Raw genomic sequence first — 18,057 nt, forward strand, 5'->3', positions numbered from 1 at the left:
ACAACCGTCCTTCGGCATTCATTGTCTGAGGAGTCGGTCAGAAGCCACTCCTCAAGGCAAACCCTAGGGTCTTCCACAGGAGGCCAGGGGAACCTGGTAGAGCTCCAAGACCCCCCACGGCCCTCACACACCCCCTGCGGCAGTAGAGGCTTCAGCTAGGGTGAGTGCAGTTCCGGCTGAGGTGCGGCTGGTAAGGGCTCCTCTGAGGTAAATGGCCTTGGGTGGCGGTGGGGAGCCCCTTTGCCCTTGTGAGGGTAAGGTGCCCACGTACTCCATCAGAGAGAGTCCCCCCACTCAGAGCCCTCGTTTTCCTGAGCGCTCGGGGAGGGTTGGTTGGAGCAATCAGGGGGTGGGGGGTGTACGGCTGAAGCCCCGGCGTCTTGAGGGCCCCAATGGGCACCATTGCAGGTGGCACCGATTGACTCTTCTTTGGAAATGTTCTGTCAGCCAAAACTTCAGGAACGGAGTTGGGAGGAAAGCAAAGGTTGGGGTTGTCACGGGGCGGGCGGGGGAGAACGCGGGGCACCCAGGCACTATGGAGGCGGGCGCGCTGCGGCACGGGCACAGCTAGAGGTTTGCCTGGCTTTTAGCAGATTGAGCAGTTGTTCATTGTGAAATCTTAGACTTCAGAATTTTGAGGGCAACAGTGGTTTTTCAAAGGATCCGCTTGAGATTTTCTTTGTTGCTTTTGGAGTTCGCTTGTGTTTTGCTTTTTTTCTGGGTTTTTGAATGATAAGGGGTTTATATTGGGATGTGTATTTGAGCATATCTAGACAGAACATAGAAGTAGTGGCTACCTCAGAAAAAGCGTTCTTGTAAAATGGAGCAATGCCACCATGAAAGTTGCAGCCACGTGCGTCTAAAGAGCTGTAATGGAGTTGGCGTCGTGGCACGCACCTGCAGTGCCAGCTGCTGGGGATGCTGAGGGGAAGGATCGCTTGAGCCCAGGAGTTTAAGGCTGTAGTGAGCGATACTGTGCCTGTGAATAGCCGCTGCATTACAGCCTGGGCGACATAGCGACACCTGGGCTCTTAAAAAAAAAAAAAAATGCAGTTGTAATGTATATGACTGAAGCTTACGTCCATATGGACAAACGCCGCTGTATAAGTAGAGAGGGCTCCCAAAGTAAACCAGTTACAACTCAGTTTGAGAAAAAGCTTTGATGGTTGGCAGAAAAATCTGTGGTGCCTATTTTTAAAATTGATTCTGAGACTGTTTTTTTGAGGAACAATAGCCAAATTGAGTGAGAGCGGGATGGACCACGTGGAGTTTTGAAATCTTTTTCTATCAGTGTAAGAAGGAATGGCACGTTTTGGATCTGATTGGGGAGGGGACAGGGCAGCTTTGGACCCTTACATGCACTTAAGAAATGGAGTTTTCATTTAATAATTGGACAAAATGCACTATCTGTATAGCTACAGAAATCTAATGAATTATTTTACCAGTGGTCCCTAATATTACTTTGTTATGGACAAACGTATTGGCATTATTCTGTGAATTCACAGAATTCTGCACGTGCTTGTAAATAGCGATATAGTTGGGAACTCCAAAAGTAAAACTACTGTGAAGCTGTGTGCTAGGGGTTTGAAAATGGACATATCCAAAAGGAAAAAATAAAATAGCAGTGGAATGTGATCAGTTCTTTAGTATTATGAAACACAAATGCCTGCCACCGTGGAGGGTGGAGAGGCCAACAAACTGGGGAACTGAGATTAAAGGAACCAAGTGTTTCGGAGGTTGTCATAAAAGTAGGGGAAGCAAGTATTTTTAAGATTTCAAGGAATTTTGCTCCCTATTCAAAAATAAAAGTCCCCAAATGAACTTGCAAAACTTTCTCATGTGGAAACTGTAAAATCTGGCTGGTGGGTCCTCTGGAGGCTCCCTGCCTTCTTTCTGGGCTTTGTTCAACAGTACCTGTCTATTTTTCTGACCTGAAACTTCAGGAAGGAACAGCAGGAATAATTCTCATTATCTGATTAGAGGAAATTTGCACAATTACTTTTCAACAAAACAAAATAAGAAAATCTACTTTTTATGTAGTGATTAACCCCTTCAAGGATTGTATTTTTCCTTTTTAAATTTAAAATGGAACGTGAGGAGCCCCACAGTTCTGATTGCTTCATATTGGGATAGCAGTGTGAGCAAGCAGGTCATTTATAATAATCATGCAGGTTTCTGGCTGGGGCAACTGGTGTTATTACATGTGTAATTAGATTAAAATTAAGATGGCTTTTACTTGTGCAGCTGAGTGGCTTGAGGTGTGGGTCCCTGTGACAGGGGACCTTGAGTGGTGGGTGAGGCCAGTAAAGAGGATGTGCCATGACCAGGGAGCGGCATTATGCTTTTCTTGTCTTCATTGGTTATTTTACTACTACCAAATGATTTTCTTTTGGGTCCTTGCCTTGTGAATGCTGATATTTCTATCAGGAAAATATTTTTAAACACTTCTGAGAAAGATTTTCTTATATGGTATATCTTCATAGATAAATAAGCTAGCATGGTGCTCTTAATGGAATGAACTCGCACTTTGTTCCTACTTATCCTTGCTTATTTTGAAGTTAGCTGCTTAACTCTGAATACCATGGCAGAGGGAGATTCCCAGGCTGAAAGTCCATCAAAAGGATGGCAGAACCTCTTAGCAGAGTAGGAAGAAAATGTAACTTCCTGAGTAGTCATGAAAATTCCTCCTGTTTTATAAAATTAAGTAATTCTGCAGTCAAGTAGGTAGCTAGTTTATGTTAATTATGTCAGAAGGCATTAACAATGCTCACATTCAGAAATAACTACGACCAAATAAAGTACTTGTTCTAGAAAAGAAAATAGCCCAGTTATGTTTGCAGTAGTTTTATTGTGCTTATTTCTCTGCCTGTTCTAGAAGAAAATGGAGTATTGAGGTGTTAGGACACCAAGGCAGCAAAAGAGAATCCTTTCTGCTAAACTCCAGAGAATAGGCAGAAAGAAAACGTTGGACTCACGACTTTGAAAGTACTCAGGCCAATGTGTACTCAGTAATGATACTTAGCAATGAGAACTGCCCCTCACCCGCTATCAGTCCTTATTCTAGGAGATATCTGCCTCTGAGATTAGCCTAGCAATTCTGAGGGAGGTTTGGGAGTGATGGGGGTGGAGATGGGGTGGAAACTGGACCCTTCTTTCATTAGCAAAGAGCAGGTGTGGGATCTGTTCCTCCTCCTCTTCCCCAGCAAGTCAGGAGCCAGTGTGGGGTAGTCCTCCAATGCCTGGCCTTTGTGTGAAAATTTATTTGCAAAGCAATTCACAGGTATCACTTTTCTTGACTGGTAAGAATGAAATGGACTAAAAATCCTCCTTTAAGTAACTGAAAGCTGATAGAATTGATAAGATAATTAGAGTTATGGGGAGAGCAGCTTGTTGATGGTAGTAAAACAAAAATTTGTGGTAAAAGTATAGTTTAACTCTCCTGGTTTTACTGGGTTTTTTTTGGAGACAGGGTCTCAAGTCTTGCTCTGTCGCCCCTGGTAGAGTGCAACGGTGTAACAACAAACTCCTAGGCTCCAGGGATCCTCCTGCTTCTGCCTCCCAGGTAGCTGGGACTACAAGTGTGTGCTACCACGCTGGGCTATGTTTTCTATTTTTTGTAGAGATGGGGTCTCGCTCTTGCTTAGGCTGGTCTCATACTACTGACCTCAAATTAACATTTCATTCAACACATATTCAGACTTGTTACAGGCACTTTCTGAGCTAAGGAATGGGGAAGGCAACTGGAAATAAAGACATAGGCATTGCTTTTTGAGAGTTCACAGACTTGTGGAGGAGAAAAACTTGCAAACGAGTTGTTTTATCCTGATGCTCTTTGCTTTGAGCTTTAATATGTGATTAAGTCATCTGGACATTGCAGAGGAGGGAGTGACTGATTTTCCCTGAGGGGTAGGGCCTCAGCACATCCTCCTTAAAGAGGAGGATGTACACTGAGCTTTGAAGGATGAGTGCGGTAACTCTAGAAGGAGAAGACAGAGGAAAGAGCATGTATGAACAAAATCATGGAGGCGCAAAAAAGCCTGGCATTTTCCAAAGGAGGAGGTGACAAGGTGAGAGTGGCTAGCCATGAGGCCTTTGGAGTAGGAAGGATAGGCAGCCAGCATCTAGTGGGTGGATCAGTTTGAGGGTTTGCCTTTTGTTTCTTTGACAGTAGGGAGCCATTGCAAGATTTTAAGAAAAAGAGTGATTCCCTAATACAGATTGAGTATCCCTTTTCCGAAATGCTTGGGATCAAAAGTATTTCAGATTTTAGAATACATGTGTTTGTATTATACTTATTGGTTGAGCATCCCTAATCTGAAAATCTGAAATCTAAAATGTTCCAATGAGCATTTCCTATGAGCATCATGTTGGCACTTGAAAAGTTTTGGATTTTGGAGCATTTCAGATTTCAGATTTTCAGATTAGGGATGCTCAACCTGTACCACATCTGATTTAGAGGTAGACTCATTAGAACTTGCTGGGCTGGATTGAAGTTGGAGGCAGGGTGAAGGAGAGGGAGCTTTTTAGCAATGATCCTACCAGTTTCTGTCATATATGACTGGTTCCACTCACTGACATGGGTCCCACTGTCTGAGGCAGGAGGGGTTTGGGCAAGTTTAGTTTTGGACTTGAGCATGAGGTCCTGGTAGAACATCTAGGAAACCACTGGATGTGCATCAGGGGAGCAGTCTGGCCTGGAAATAAAGATGCAGAGTCATTGAGGTTTCCCCTTGGCAAAGGCTTCTGTGGACGAGTAGCTCTTCTTTATGGCTCTGTTGTTAGGAAACTGAGCCAATGCCTAACCTGCTCCAGCCATAAAAAGCTGCTCTGTCTCCTGTCATGCTAATGTGACTTATGCTTTGTTTGAATGTTGATAGGTGAAGCTGTGTGACAAAGGCTCCCACTGGATTTTCAAAGTGATACTCTATTGGCATTAGTCTCTTAAAAAACAAGAGCTAAGCAATTGTCAGATTTTTAAATGGAAAATACAAACTACTTCTGAAGTAGGTCTCCCAGTTTACACTCAGTAAAGAAATTTTACATTTTCCCTTTGTCCTTTATCAAGAGCTTAAGATCTCTGTAAGGCTTTTTCCAAACACTACATCAATATTAAATTGACTTACAAATATTGTTTATGAGAAATAAAATATCGGTCTTGTTATTCGAAATGTATTTATGGAGTATGTGTGTTCTGACTTGAGTCTAGCTAATGTCCCAGTAGGGTAGGATGCGCCGGAGTTGATGAGTTTTTCTTCTGATTCTATTTCTAACAATTAAGCACATTGTTTAAGTAACAGGTTGTTCTTTGATTGTAGAGTGTTCATGACCACTAATAAATGTCCCCCATATTTAATTATACAAGTTGTACCTCTGGGAGGGCAGGGAGCTAAGGGCTGTCAGCCCTTTTATATGCTAATACCTGAGATCAAGGCATACTAGATATTACTCAATCAAACTAATATTTAGCTTTGGAAATTAATGCATAAATTAATGAATTTAATTAGTGTTCCTCTCTCCACATTGATATTTAACCATAATATATGTATGTTCCAAGAGTTCTCCATTTTGTTTTTATTTTTTTGACTATGTATGTTTTACTTGCTACAATATTTGTTAACTTCATGAATACTATTATTTTTCAGGAGAAAGGATCCACAAGATGTTGAACTCCCAGTATGTCTTCCCCCAAGCTTGTCTCCTTGTTAAGGTGACCCTTAACATTCAAGGTTAAGGTGAACCTTATATTTAAGGCACTCACCAAATATGTGGGTGGGCAATATACCTTATACTTTTCAGGGAACTTCCCTGTCCTTTGTGGTATGTAATCCTCCTGAGAGTGACCTTATGGGGTAGGGAGGCCAGGGCTTAGCACCATTTTACAGGTACTCAGAGAGGCTAGGTGACTTGCCAAAGGTTGCAGAGCTAGTGCAGAGCTGGGACTGGATACCAAGAATTCTAACTTCAAGAGCGATGTTGATTTCCATTAGTTTTGCAATTGCCCCTAGTTAAGCCACTGAATTAGTAATTTTTAAAGTATAGATTAAAGCAAGTGTATTTTGTTGGCTTGCTATCCTCTAATTTTAGGTCTCCCAGTTGGGAGAATGAACTTGTAGGTCAGCTGTTTTCTAGTAGAAAGCAATGAATATATTCTTTAGCATAGGCAATAAGTTGTGAAAGCTTCACTCTCCTCATTGGGCTGGGTCAAGTCCACTTTGAAACATCCCTGGGTACTTACCTTACAGGACTTAGGGCTGTTTACTCTTTGCTTTCTTTAGTATCAACCTCCTTTGCTAATCATCTTACGAAACCTAGGTGCAAGTTGTGCTGTGAGGCATGGACCACACAGCACTTTGAAATGAGAAAGCTTTAAAGTAACAGGCAGGAATTTGACTGCGAAATTGAAAAGTCTGTCTGCACAAAATGATTGTACTTTGACGTGAAATTCACAAACAATCAACATGAAGAATCTGGAAACTCTCAGTGAGAGTTGTTTCATTTTTCTACACATTCCACAAGAAACAAGTTGGAACTTTTGTGTAAAGTTCCAACATATGTGATCACAGAAGGTATTTGAAGTGTATTGAACAGGGGAGGGTATTGTAGCTGTCAGCCAGGGCGTTTGCAGAGCCTCACTTTAATGTGCACATGTCTTAGTCCTCAGCATTGAGAAAAGGAATGGTGTAGGAGTGGGGGCTGGGGAGAAAGGGTCTGGCAATGGGTAGCCAAGAGAGTGACAATTATGGAGATCATTTTAAGTCATGAGATCCATAGCCTTTCTTTCAGGAAATGGAAGGTTTCTTTGGCCCCTCTTTCTAATTCGAGAACAGTGTGGCTGATAAATTGAGAACTTTTTTACCAAGTGGTATATATTTTTTTGATCTTTCATGTGATATTGGCAGTCAGTTCATGTATCAATCTTAAATTATTTTTGTTGCATATGGATTTTCATGTGTGGACACTATAGGGGTGAGGGGAAACTTGCCCTTTCCCCTGAAAGTTCACTGAAAGATCAACTCGCAATTAAGGCAGATCAATAAGAGAGAGAGATTTATTTACCATGCACATGGGGATAATCACAGAGTGATTACTGAATATCCTAATGGGATCCAGATATTTTTATACACACATTTTAGAGGGGAGGAGGAGATGAGCAGTACAGGTAATTCTGTTTAGGGGCAATAAATGGTTGCTGGGAGGATGAATAGTTACTTGGGAGAATGAATGGATGGGGGGAAACAGATTGACTTGTAGATGATTGTTTTAGCAAATTAAATTAACCTGAGAGACAGGCATTATATTTTAAATGATTTGGGCCTGGTCTGGTTGCATTCTTGATTGTTTTTTTTTTTTTTCCTGCAATATACTGAGATAACAGGGAGGGGAAGGGAAGTCAATTATTCTTTCGATTGGTCAGTCTGGTTTATGGTTTATGCAGATAGAGCGAAAGCCCCTTCCTGTGCTTTTTGATCCTGAAGGGCCTGTTAATCTCTAAGAGCCTTCAATTCAAAATACCAAGGAATCATATTTTGGGGTGAAATTTCCTGAGCTCCTTCAACACAGCGCCTTAAAAAAATTATTCACCTGTAATCCTAGCACTCTGGGAGGCCGAGGCAGGCGGATCGCTTGAGCTCAGGAGTTCGAGACCAGCCTGAGCAAGAGCGAGACCTCGTCTCTACTAAAAACAGAAAGAAATTAGCCGGAAAATTAAAATATATATATATAGAAAAAAACATAGCTGGGCATGGTGGCACGTGCCTATAGTCTCAGCTACTCAGGAGGCTGAGGCAGGAGGATCGCTTGAGCCCAGGAGTTTGAGGTTGCTGTGAGCTAAGCTGACGCCACGGCACTCTAGCCTGGGCAACAGAGTGAGACTCTGTCTCAAAAAAAAAAAAAAATTATTCAACGGATTCTAGGAGACAACTTCCCTGCTTTGCTGCATGAGGCAGCCTAGGGTATACATAACAGTAGAGTAGGATTTTAGGAGAACTAGGGTTTAGGCTGAGGATTACTTTAAGATAAGGGATTTAAAATAAGTTAGGAGAAACCACTTAATTTCTAAAGGGCTTGTTCCCCCACTCAGACTTTTCCTGATTAAAAAATTGTATTTACAGAATTTTTACAGCCATATAAAATAGACTGGAACAAATACTCCAAAATAGTAATATTTACTTTGAAGTGGTAGAATTATGTTTGCATTATGTTTGTCTCTCTATTTTGTAAATTTAATACTCTTAAAAATAAGAAACCTAAAATAAGTTTCCCTTTAAAAAATGAAATCGCAAAAGAAACAAGAAGCCTGGCTCTTTCCCATCATTCTAATAGGAAATGATTATAGAGTTCTACAAAACTATAAAACTGTTGAAGGGGCTACATAGTGATGAAAGGTTTTTGATCTCTTTCTGAGGTATTGTAGGGAACAGCTTTGCAGGCGCTCCCACAGCCCCTTTCCTATGTGGAGATGGGGCTCTGGGACTTTTGTCTTGAATGGTAAACACCCAGCATGTAGCCAGAAGCACTAGCTGTGGGTACTCCCTTATGGAGCACCTTTTGGGTCTGAGGCTGACAATTGTCCTGCTTCTTATGTGATAAACTGTCAGTCCTGTGGGCTGCCAGCTGCCTTAGCTTTACCAAAAGGAGGTGATTCATTCATTCTTTTACTATGGATTGTCAGCTGAATAAAGCGGCCCACCACAGCCTTAGGGACAAAAGCTCTCCGTTAGGATTACACTGCCAGGTTTGAGAATGGCCCTTTCAATGCTGTACAGCCTCAAATAGGGACTCTACTAAGCTGACCACCTTTATGCAAATCTCTCTTCTTTGTCCAAAGGCCCCCTCAAGACAGAGGCCAGCTAAGCCTTTCTGGGCATATAGGCTTTGTACAGGGCTGGGAGATGGCCCAGGTTAGGTGTTTCTAGGAAGAAAAGAGAATTGAAATGGTTTTGTAAATGCCACTGCTAATAAATTGAACACAGGAAAAACTTCTTATGCTTAAGATGTTGGGAAAAATAAATTATTCCTCAAATGGAACAGATTGTGGTGGCATAGAGTTCTGGAGTGCTGAAATTGTTATTCCTTGGCATTATGCAAAATAATATTACGTCTTTATTTGTTTCCAATTTTTTCCCAGCTTCCTACATGATCCCCAGCTTCTTTTTGTCTAGAATGGAGAAGCTGTTCCTTTTTGTGCTCATCTCCTCAGTTGCTTTGGCTCTTTTCTCTCTCCTTGCTACTGCTTACTCTCTCTATCCTTTTAATTAAATATTTCCAAGTCTTATCTTCTCCTCTTCAAGTCACTCCCTTGGGGCACTCCAGTGATTAGCTTAATTTCACATACTCTGTGAACATGTCTTGGACAATCATGGACTCTGCATGCTGGAAGAGATGTCCGAGTCATCTGTCCAACTCATGTCTACATGGTCAAATCGATAATTCTTGTCAAATAGAGGGTGGGTTGTCTTTCATGTTTCGTTGATACTTAACATGCAAGAGAACTCGAAGCTGGTGAATTGTCTCTCAAGACTCTTTCTGACCTAGTTTCCCTTTAGTAAAGAACACCCTGGTCTTCTGACCTTCAGCTACTTCAGCCCCCACTGTCCCAGGCCCATAACAGTAGTATTACATCTGAATCTTAGTATTTGTCCCTTCTCCTGTTTGTCTGCTTCCTTCATAGAGTGTGTGGGATCCATCCTCCCCTTGCAACCTTCTCTTCCTTCTGTAACAACTACCTTCTAACCTCAAGCCTCTTCTCAGCCTGTCTGCTTGTGCACCCCACATCATCTCTTTAAAATTAGCTTGATCTTGTTAGTTCATTCTCAGAAATTTGCAGTAGTTCCCAGCTACCTTACATATTAAATAAAAATGTTAACACCTTTCGTTAGAGAACCCAGCCTTATCTGACTGCCTTGATTTTCTCATTTGATTCTTCTTAACACCTTTTAACATTTCAGCTGCTTGATTCTTAAAGAATTCTTTTGGCAGTTATATAGCTCTTCTTTGAAATAATAATAATATTTTCATTTCTCTTTAGGTCATTTTGCTTTAGGGCTAACAACAACAACGATAATAATAACAATGAAAACAACTGGCACAGTGCCTTGCTCATGGTAGATAACCGTTTGGGGACATGAATGATGAGTAAATAAATGAAAGTACTTGGAACCACTGTAGACACCTTGATTTGCCCAGAAACCAGAAATGCAGGATTCAATATCCTGGAAATAGGATTCTTGCTGCTTCGATAACTTCCTGTGGAGTCATGTAGAGTGAATCTTAATAAGTATAGACTGAGAATGGCCTAAAGTACTCCAATATAATCTGTAATATCTTCAGGTTCTTTACCAAAATTAAGTTTTTCTGTCAGTTTATGTATACGACTCTTCCTGTTTAAAAAGTTCTTTTATGCAGTGTCCCAGTATCATTTTCTTTAGCTTGTTTTCACTGATTGGCTCTCAATATTTTAAACTGAAATGGACTAAAGACAGAAAAGTTACCTATCAAATTCTTAATTAAATGATTCATTAAGGTCTCTTTAAATGGTTGACTTAAAACATACCTTTATATGAACAGAGATGGCTATCTCCATGTTAAGTTATCTGTCCTACATTTTTTCCTACATCTTTTTCTATATCTTAGGTCATTCTTTCATGCATCCCAGGTTCTCTGGAGAAAGCTCTTCATTTTTTACAATCTTCAGCCAGCTAAATGTTATTCCTCACAGTTTTATAGGCTGTGTTCAGATAGCCATGTGTTGCTGAGAGAAACTTACACTGTTCCCTGCACTGACAAGGAGAGACTGATAACACATAACTTTGATACAGTGCCAAGTGAGGGAGAGGCCATGAGTGATACAAGCAATGTGCTATGGAGATGAAGGAGAGAGGATCAGAAAAGGCTTCTTGGAGAAGATGCTTTTGGGGATGTGACTTGAAGGACTTATATGACTTCAGTAAATAAAGATATGGGGAAGGACATCTTAGACAGGGAGACTATCATGAGCAAAACTGGGAAGTAGGAATGAAGAGTGAGTGGATAATAGCGAGTACTTCCTGGAATTCAGAGGATATGTGATTGGAAAGGTCAGTTGGGTCATATTGTAGAGGGCCTTAGGTGACAGGCTGAGACAGTTTTACTATGGTGATGCTTAAAAGCTGCAGACAAGAGAACACATGTGACCATGATAAGAGAGCATATTCAGTAAATACTTGTGGAATAATTACATACTGAACCTCTTATATTTCCCTTTTACTAACATGATCTTATTTATAATGAGGTAAAGTAGAAATCAGTTTAGTAAACTAAACCAAACCCAAACCTGTCTAACTAGGTGAGGTGGGTTTCAAAGTCCACATAACATAATAACCACTCTTGCTTGCTTCATAATGACTTTAAGTGATGAACCTTGTCAGAGGATCCTTAAGGTCAGAACTATGCCAAACAGGTAGTCCCAAATGCTTGTCACCAGTAAGCACTGGGCATAAGTGCCAACCGTGGGCACCTATCCAGGTTCTTACAGATGCTCCTCTGCTAATGTGAATGGAGATCATCTGTTGAGGAGTGGCCTCAGTTCACTTCAGTGGATGATTCTTCAGCTTCTTCCCTGTGCCAGGTGCTGCAGATAGGGAGGAGTAAGACCAGATTCTAGCCTTTGCTCATACTTCAGTGGGGGAGACAGACAAGGGCCCAAATAGTGATCAGGCATCCTAGAAAATGGCAAATGCCCTGATACAATAGAAGACAATGAACTTTAAAGGGCTCAAGGAGAAGGAATCTGAGGAGAGCATATGTGAGAGTGCATTCTACGTGACTCTGGGAAAACTTGAGAAAAATGATATCTTTGGGGATCCAAGCCCATACATCTAGTTCCCACATAACTTCAGGCCCAATATATGCTGTTGGGTATATTTGCCAGACATCAGAAACAGATTTCTATTTGGGGATCATGCTATTTGGCTTCAGCATTTGGTATCACCCAGAAGCAAGGATTGCATGTCCCTCAGAGAAAGCAAGAATTAGTATAAGGTGCATAAGGCGAAGCAAGTCCATAGCACCTGTTAGAAGAAATTTATGAACATCAACACTCACTTCTATATCTATGAACCAAGTTAAGGATTAGAAGTAAGATTTTTAAAAACTTCCAGACAAAGGAAAGTTCTCACAGAGGCAGATCTTAACACTATCTCTAGGCTTGTATCACAGACCACTGGAAAAAATAGCATCAGAAAGCTCAGTCCCTTTGGTCAAGTATGCCACCATGGCGATTGCAGAGGGCTGGCATTGGGAGGAGACTAAAGAAATTTAACTTCATGCAGAAGCTAGAAGCAGCATAACAACATATTTTTTGTGGGGGGGGTGAGGAACATTCTCAGTTTCTCCACCCCATAGCATTGCTGTGAGAATCATAACACTGTCTGGAAAAATCATTTCTAACCTAGAAAGTCTTGGTGGTTGAAAAAGATTCTCTTATCTTTATTTTAAATGTGCAATTACATGGTTATTACCTTCCCTCGTGTTGCTAGAAGGGCTATTTTTGATCCATAAACATCTCCTTTTTCTAAGTTGATCTAGATAGACCATCCAGTGCCCATACACAACACTCATCAGTTTCTTAATCTCTTATTTTAAAGTGAGAAAATGATTTTTGTCTTTTAGACTTTACTTTTGTATTTACCTTTTATATTTTACTATGCACTTGTAATCTAATGGAAGTAAGATCTCTCTCTGTTTTGAAATTGATCATCAAGTTGTAAATGATAAAGGAAAATCTAAATAATGAGCTGCATTTTAAAATAATAACAATAATATCTGAGTTAGTCAATAATTCATACAATCAAGACATGCTCAGTCAGGTTTAAAGCACAGGTCAAGATGTAACATCATTCAAGTAGTCACAATTAACTCTTATGCCAGTAAATTGAATACATGTGAAATTGTATAGCATGACTAATAAAAATATCTGTTTACGGAGGTCCTTGATTTTCACCAATTACAACTACAGATTTAAAATGCAAATCATATTATATCTTGAGATTCTATTTGGTTGGTCTAAATATAGCACTCTCCCAATTTCCCTGAGAGTATTGTAAAATCAAGTGAAGGAAAGAAAAGATGTCTTGGTTTTGATAAATTGGTGATTTTAGATCAATAAAAGGTGTGTATGTGTGTGTGTGTGTGTGTGTGTGGTGTGTGTGTATGCATGTATGTGTACTCAGTTGTAGAACAGACACAAACAGAAATAAATATGAATGTTAATTTTTTACATTTACTATAATTTTGTGTTAGTATAGATATTTATATGATCATGTTCTCTAATAAATGAAAAATAAACCTATGTATTTCCTTTGAACTGTGACATATAAAATAAATAATATAGTATATATTTATTGCAATACACGTAATTTGGTTTTTAGGTTCTCTGAGAACTTTGATACTTCTGTAATTAAAAAGTGAACAAATATGGAAAACAGGTTTATGAATCTTAAAATGTAATAATCATAACTCATTCTCACCCATTTCTTTCAAAGCGGGCATTTACCCAGGTATGCAGCTAGTCAATTCCCTAAATATATTTTTAGAAATTGCATGAAATTTGCATGTCTCTTATGCCAAGTTTCTCATTTTATAAAAATCTCTCAATAGAAACACATTGTCCTTGTGCAGCCTTGAAATTCCATACTGGGAGTATTTCTTTAATATAAGAATTCTACTGTAGTGGTACACATGATGAACAGATTTTACCTTGTTTCTGTATTCAGACTTATTTAAATGTCAAGGATTAAGGGCATATTAATTTATGGTTGACAATGTTCACATGAAAGAGGCTTATCTTACATAGATAATTATGAGAGAGACACAACAGCAGAGGGACCTCTGCTATTACCACATTCATCTTTCCCTGGACCCTTTGTAAACCTTGGGGTGATCCCAAGACTGATATTTTTGTCATGGGGCCCATTAAATATTTATTGTTAGGCTTTTAATGTTTCTTTTCTGTCATTCATAAGCCAAAATGCATCTTGTCATGTAGGTGCTGAGGATGGGAAGTAAAGCAAGACAAGACACACTGAAGTCATCTTGGAAGCTCCCAGGGCTCCTAAATCTATTAAAAGTGCTAAGATGTCTTTTATAAAGAAATATCCTTCACTGTATTTAACCAGAATTTTCCAAATTTACTCAACCAAGGAATGCTTAATTTTTATTTTTTATTACTTATTAACATCCTTTGGTAATTAGTGTTCTGCAGGGCCAATGACCTTTAGGAAAGTTCTGGTTTACTTATACTAGACCATTTTATATATGTGAGCCCAGGCATTCTTAAATGTCCCAGGAATAATATTTACCAGTCTTTTCTGAGCAAGAATATCAGCAGTTAATTGCAATGTCAAACTTCTTAGGACAACTGGCCATGAATATTTTCATGCAAAATTCCCTGATGTATTGATTTAGTCTCCAGCAGATTTGAAGGTAGCAAAACTCCTGGGGTATCTCCAATAGGTTTAAGACTGCCCTTCTAGGCTTAAGCACTTTCTCTGCTGCAGAGACAACCAAAACAAGCCCAACTACCCAAATCAAGAATGAATTTGTTGACACAGTCGCCTCTGCCCTTTGATACTGTTGCACAGGGATGACATTTGCTAGAGATTTCTCCCCTCTCCCTCTCCTCTGAGTGGCTTTGAGATGATGGATTTTGATAACTGTGTCCATCTTCTTGGAGAGAGATAGTGTGGAGACCAGTGATGAGCAAAGAGGCTCTTCCCTTCCAAGGAATCTGGGAGGGTATGTTGCTTCAGTGAAGAGTTAAAAAAAAGAGTTTTAGATATGTTATTGGAGGTTTTATTTCTTTTTGCAGAATCATCTGTTGAGCCATTTGGGTCACAGACCAAATCCAATTCCATGTTTCTGAGAAACCATCCTTTACAACACTTTAGAAAAATAAGTTTGGCTGTGATTTGATAAATTAACTTTTAAGGAAACAGTAAAATGGAATTTTCCCATTCTGTAGAACCTTGAAATTCTTTGCATCAAGTGTCAGTGAGTTTTCTTTTCAATGAATATGATTAAAATTCTGTTTAATACATAATTTTTAAAAGTCAGCATCTGTTTATATTGCATATGAGGTAGATCCAGCATGGACAATTTCATAAAAAGGTTAATCTTACAAGTCGGTAAAGGCTTCAAGTTTAGCATAAGCCTCTTACTAACTTAGCTGTGGTGTGCTTGGTCATTTTTGTAAAATGTTTGGAATAGGTGAATAACTGGAATAACCCTAGTTTCTATAAATTCTAATAAACTTGTGGAGAAATATATAAATATAAATATCAGTATGTGTGTGTGTATATATATACATAATACACACATAATGAAGCTTTACTCCTACATGAGTAATAATGGATGTTTTAAAAGTGTTATGCAGATCTGTAGAATCCAAGTCAAAAGGTAAGTTGTTATTCAGCTTATGTAAGTATTCAGCTTTTGTAAGGAACAAAGGAATAACTCTGAGGGAAGCCTAAAAACTGTAGACATTTTAGTGAATGAAGCATACTGAAATGGACATGAGAGTGACAGGGATAATCTTGACTCAACTCTAATTTTTTAAGTAATTGCGAGGGTGAGAGGGAAATTTCCTTTATCCCCTTTCGAAAGTTAACTGAAAGATCAACTCAAAATTAAGGCATATTAATAAGAGGAAGAGGTTTATTTACTGTGCTCAAATCACAATTAAGGCAGATTAATAAGAAGAAGAGGTTCATTTACTGTGCTCATGGGGAGAATCACAGAGTGATTACCCAATATCCCAGTGGGATCCAGATATTTTTATACCTCCTTTTAGAGGGGAGGGGATGATGGGGAATATGGGTAATTCTGTTTAAGGGCAAAAAAATGGTTACTAGGGAGGATGAATGGGTGAGGGAAACATATCTGCTTGTAAATGATTCTGTTTGCAAATTAAACTAACCTTGAGAGACAGGTATTATATTTAAAATGATTTGGGCCAGGTATGGTTGCATTCTTGATTTTCTTTCCTGCAATATAGTGAGATAGCAGGAAAGGGAAGGGAAGTTGATTGTTTGATGGTCCATCTGGTTATGCAGATAGAGGGAAAGCCCCTTCCAAGGGCCTATTGATGTTGAAGGGCCTTTAATTCAAAATACTCTTTATACCAGGAAGTCATATCTTGGGGTGAAATTTTCTGAGCTCCTTCATAATCATGTGCAAATTCCAATTCTTTCACCAATATTAAAACATGATTACTTCATTCATTCATTCAATAAAAATTCTTGGGAGAAAGTGAAGATGGGAGGTATAGGGGTGGTGTGCAGGCAAGAAAGCACTTCTATTCTTCTGGATTTTGGGAGGCTGTCCCTTAGTACTTCACATTATTTTTATTGTTAGGGAAGATCACCCATGTTGTTTTTTCTCAATGGATTGAAATGGAAATTCTACTGAAATATAATGGGTCAAAATAGTATTTTCTCAATAATTGTTTACCCTTTTGCTCTGTAGCAATTCAATGTCTACTTTCTCTGTGGTTCTACTAATTACATCCTGAGCTTTTAACTAGCCAGGGAACCAAGAGCTTCACTGTATCAGAGTTCAGGGGTTTTAATTTAAGAAAAAGTATGGTTACTTTAACTCAGGTGCTCCCCTGCTATGTATAACATCAGATTCTGGCTTCTGTGCCTGTGTTCTCTCTGCTCTCCTCATCTTTATTCCTTCCTGTTGGCTTCCAGAACACTTTACATGTAACTTTTTTATGGAATTTAGAAATTTTGACCTTGTATTCTAGTTATCTGTTTAAATATCTAATCTCTAAAGAGCAGCACAAATTGACTTCATCTCTTTATCCCCCAGAGTCTGCCTTAGAGTCCATACTTAGAAAACGTCTACAAAATGTTAAGTGAATAAATGGGATTTGGTTTACACAGGACCCTTCAGAAAAGATCTGTTACCTGATGAGGGAAGCATACTTTTACTTTCACAAATGAGCCTCTACTTTTTACATAATAGCTATCTGGTAAAGAGAACCAGGATATTAGGATATAGGATTTTCTCCTGTTCAACTTTTCCCTTTAACATGCTCCCTTTACTTCTTTTCTGACAGATGAACTCAGTTACACTTTTTGAGTTTATCATTCTTCATTTTTGGTAAATTCTCTGGTTGATTTCTTTTCAAAAGGAACCAATATTAGAACATGGGGACGAAATGATGAAAAAGGAGAGAGGAAAAGAGCAGGGTGGAGAAAGTGTCCATTGATGCATGAAGCCTGGAAAGAGAGGCAGTGAACAGCCAGCTTTGTCAGCTAAATTCTGCATAGCTCTCAATTAAGTAAGTAGCTGAAATAGATAGGACAGGGTTATGATGTGTGAGGAGCAGAAAGGGAAATTTCTCTGTGTAAACATCTGACTTTAGAAGATGTTCGGGGCCAATATTCTCAAAAATATGTCCTTGGATCTTGAAGGAGTCTAAGAGTATCAGCCTTGGTTCAATGCCATGTTCTACTTGGATGATGACAGCAACAAACACCTAAAGGGGCTTTGGGAGAGCTCAGGATCGGGAAGAGGTCTGTCTGGGGCTTAGATCCCAAATGCTGAAGTGGAGAGAAGCAGGGAGGAGATAATGACATGTACTTTGAGATTCTTACCTCCTAAAAAGCCCAGAGTGCTGCTGCACTTCAACTTTGATGCTATCTAGAGTTTTGAACTATGCTTTGCTATAGACCAGAGATTCTCAAATATTCAAATCCTGTGTCCCAGCAATCACTGTCAAGGTATTGAGCTCTCACCATGATAGAAACCAAACCCTCCTATGTTTTCAGCCAAGGACATTGATGTGTTTACAGACACTTTGTCAGCATATTTATGATTTTTGGTGAGTTTCAAGAGTATGATCAATTGCAGAAAGGTTATTGGACATAAATGTGATTGCTACAGAACATCAAAGTAATTTGTTAATAGGCAGGGGAATCATAATTGGGAGAAACATGGGATGTGTATGCTTATTCCTAGTGGGCTGAAAGGTCACAGATGGAAATGGGGTGGAGTTCAAGGAGAGTGGGCAGG

This window comes from Propithecus coquereli, unplaced genomic scaffold (genome assembly GCF_000956105.1).
Source record: "Propithecus coquereli isolate 6110/MARCELLA unplaced genomic scaffold, Pcoq_1.0 Scaffold583, whole genome shotgun sequence".
NCBI classification, from domain to species: Eukaryota; Metazoa; Chordata; class Mammalia; order Primates; family Indriidae; genus Propithecus; species Propithecus coquereli.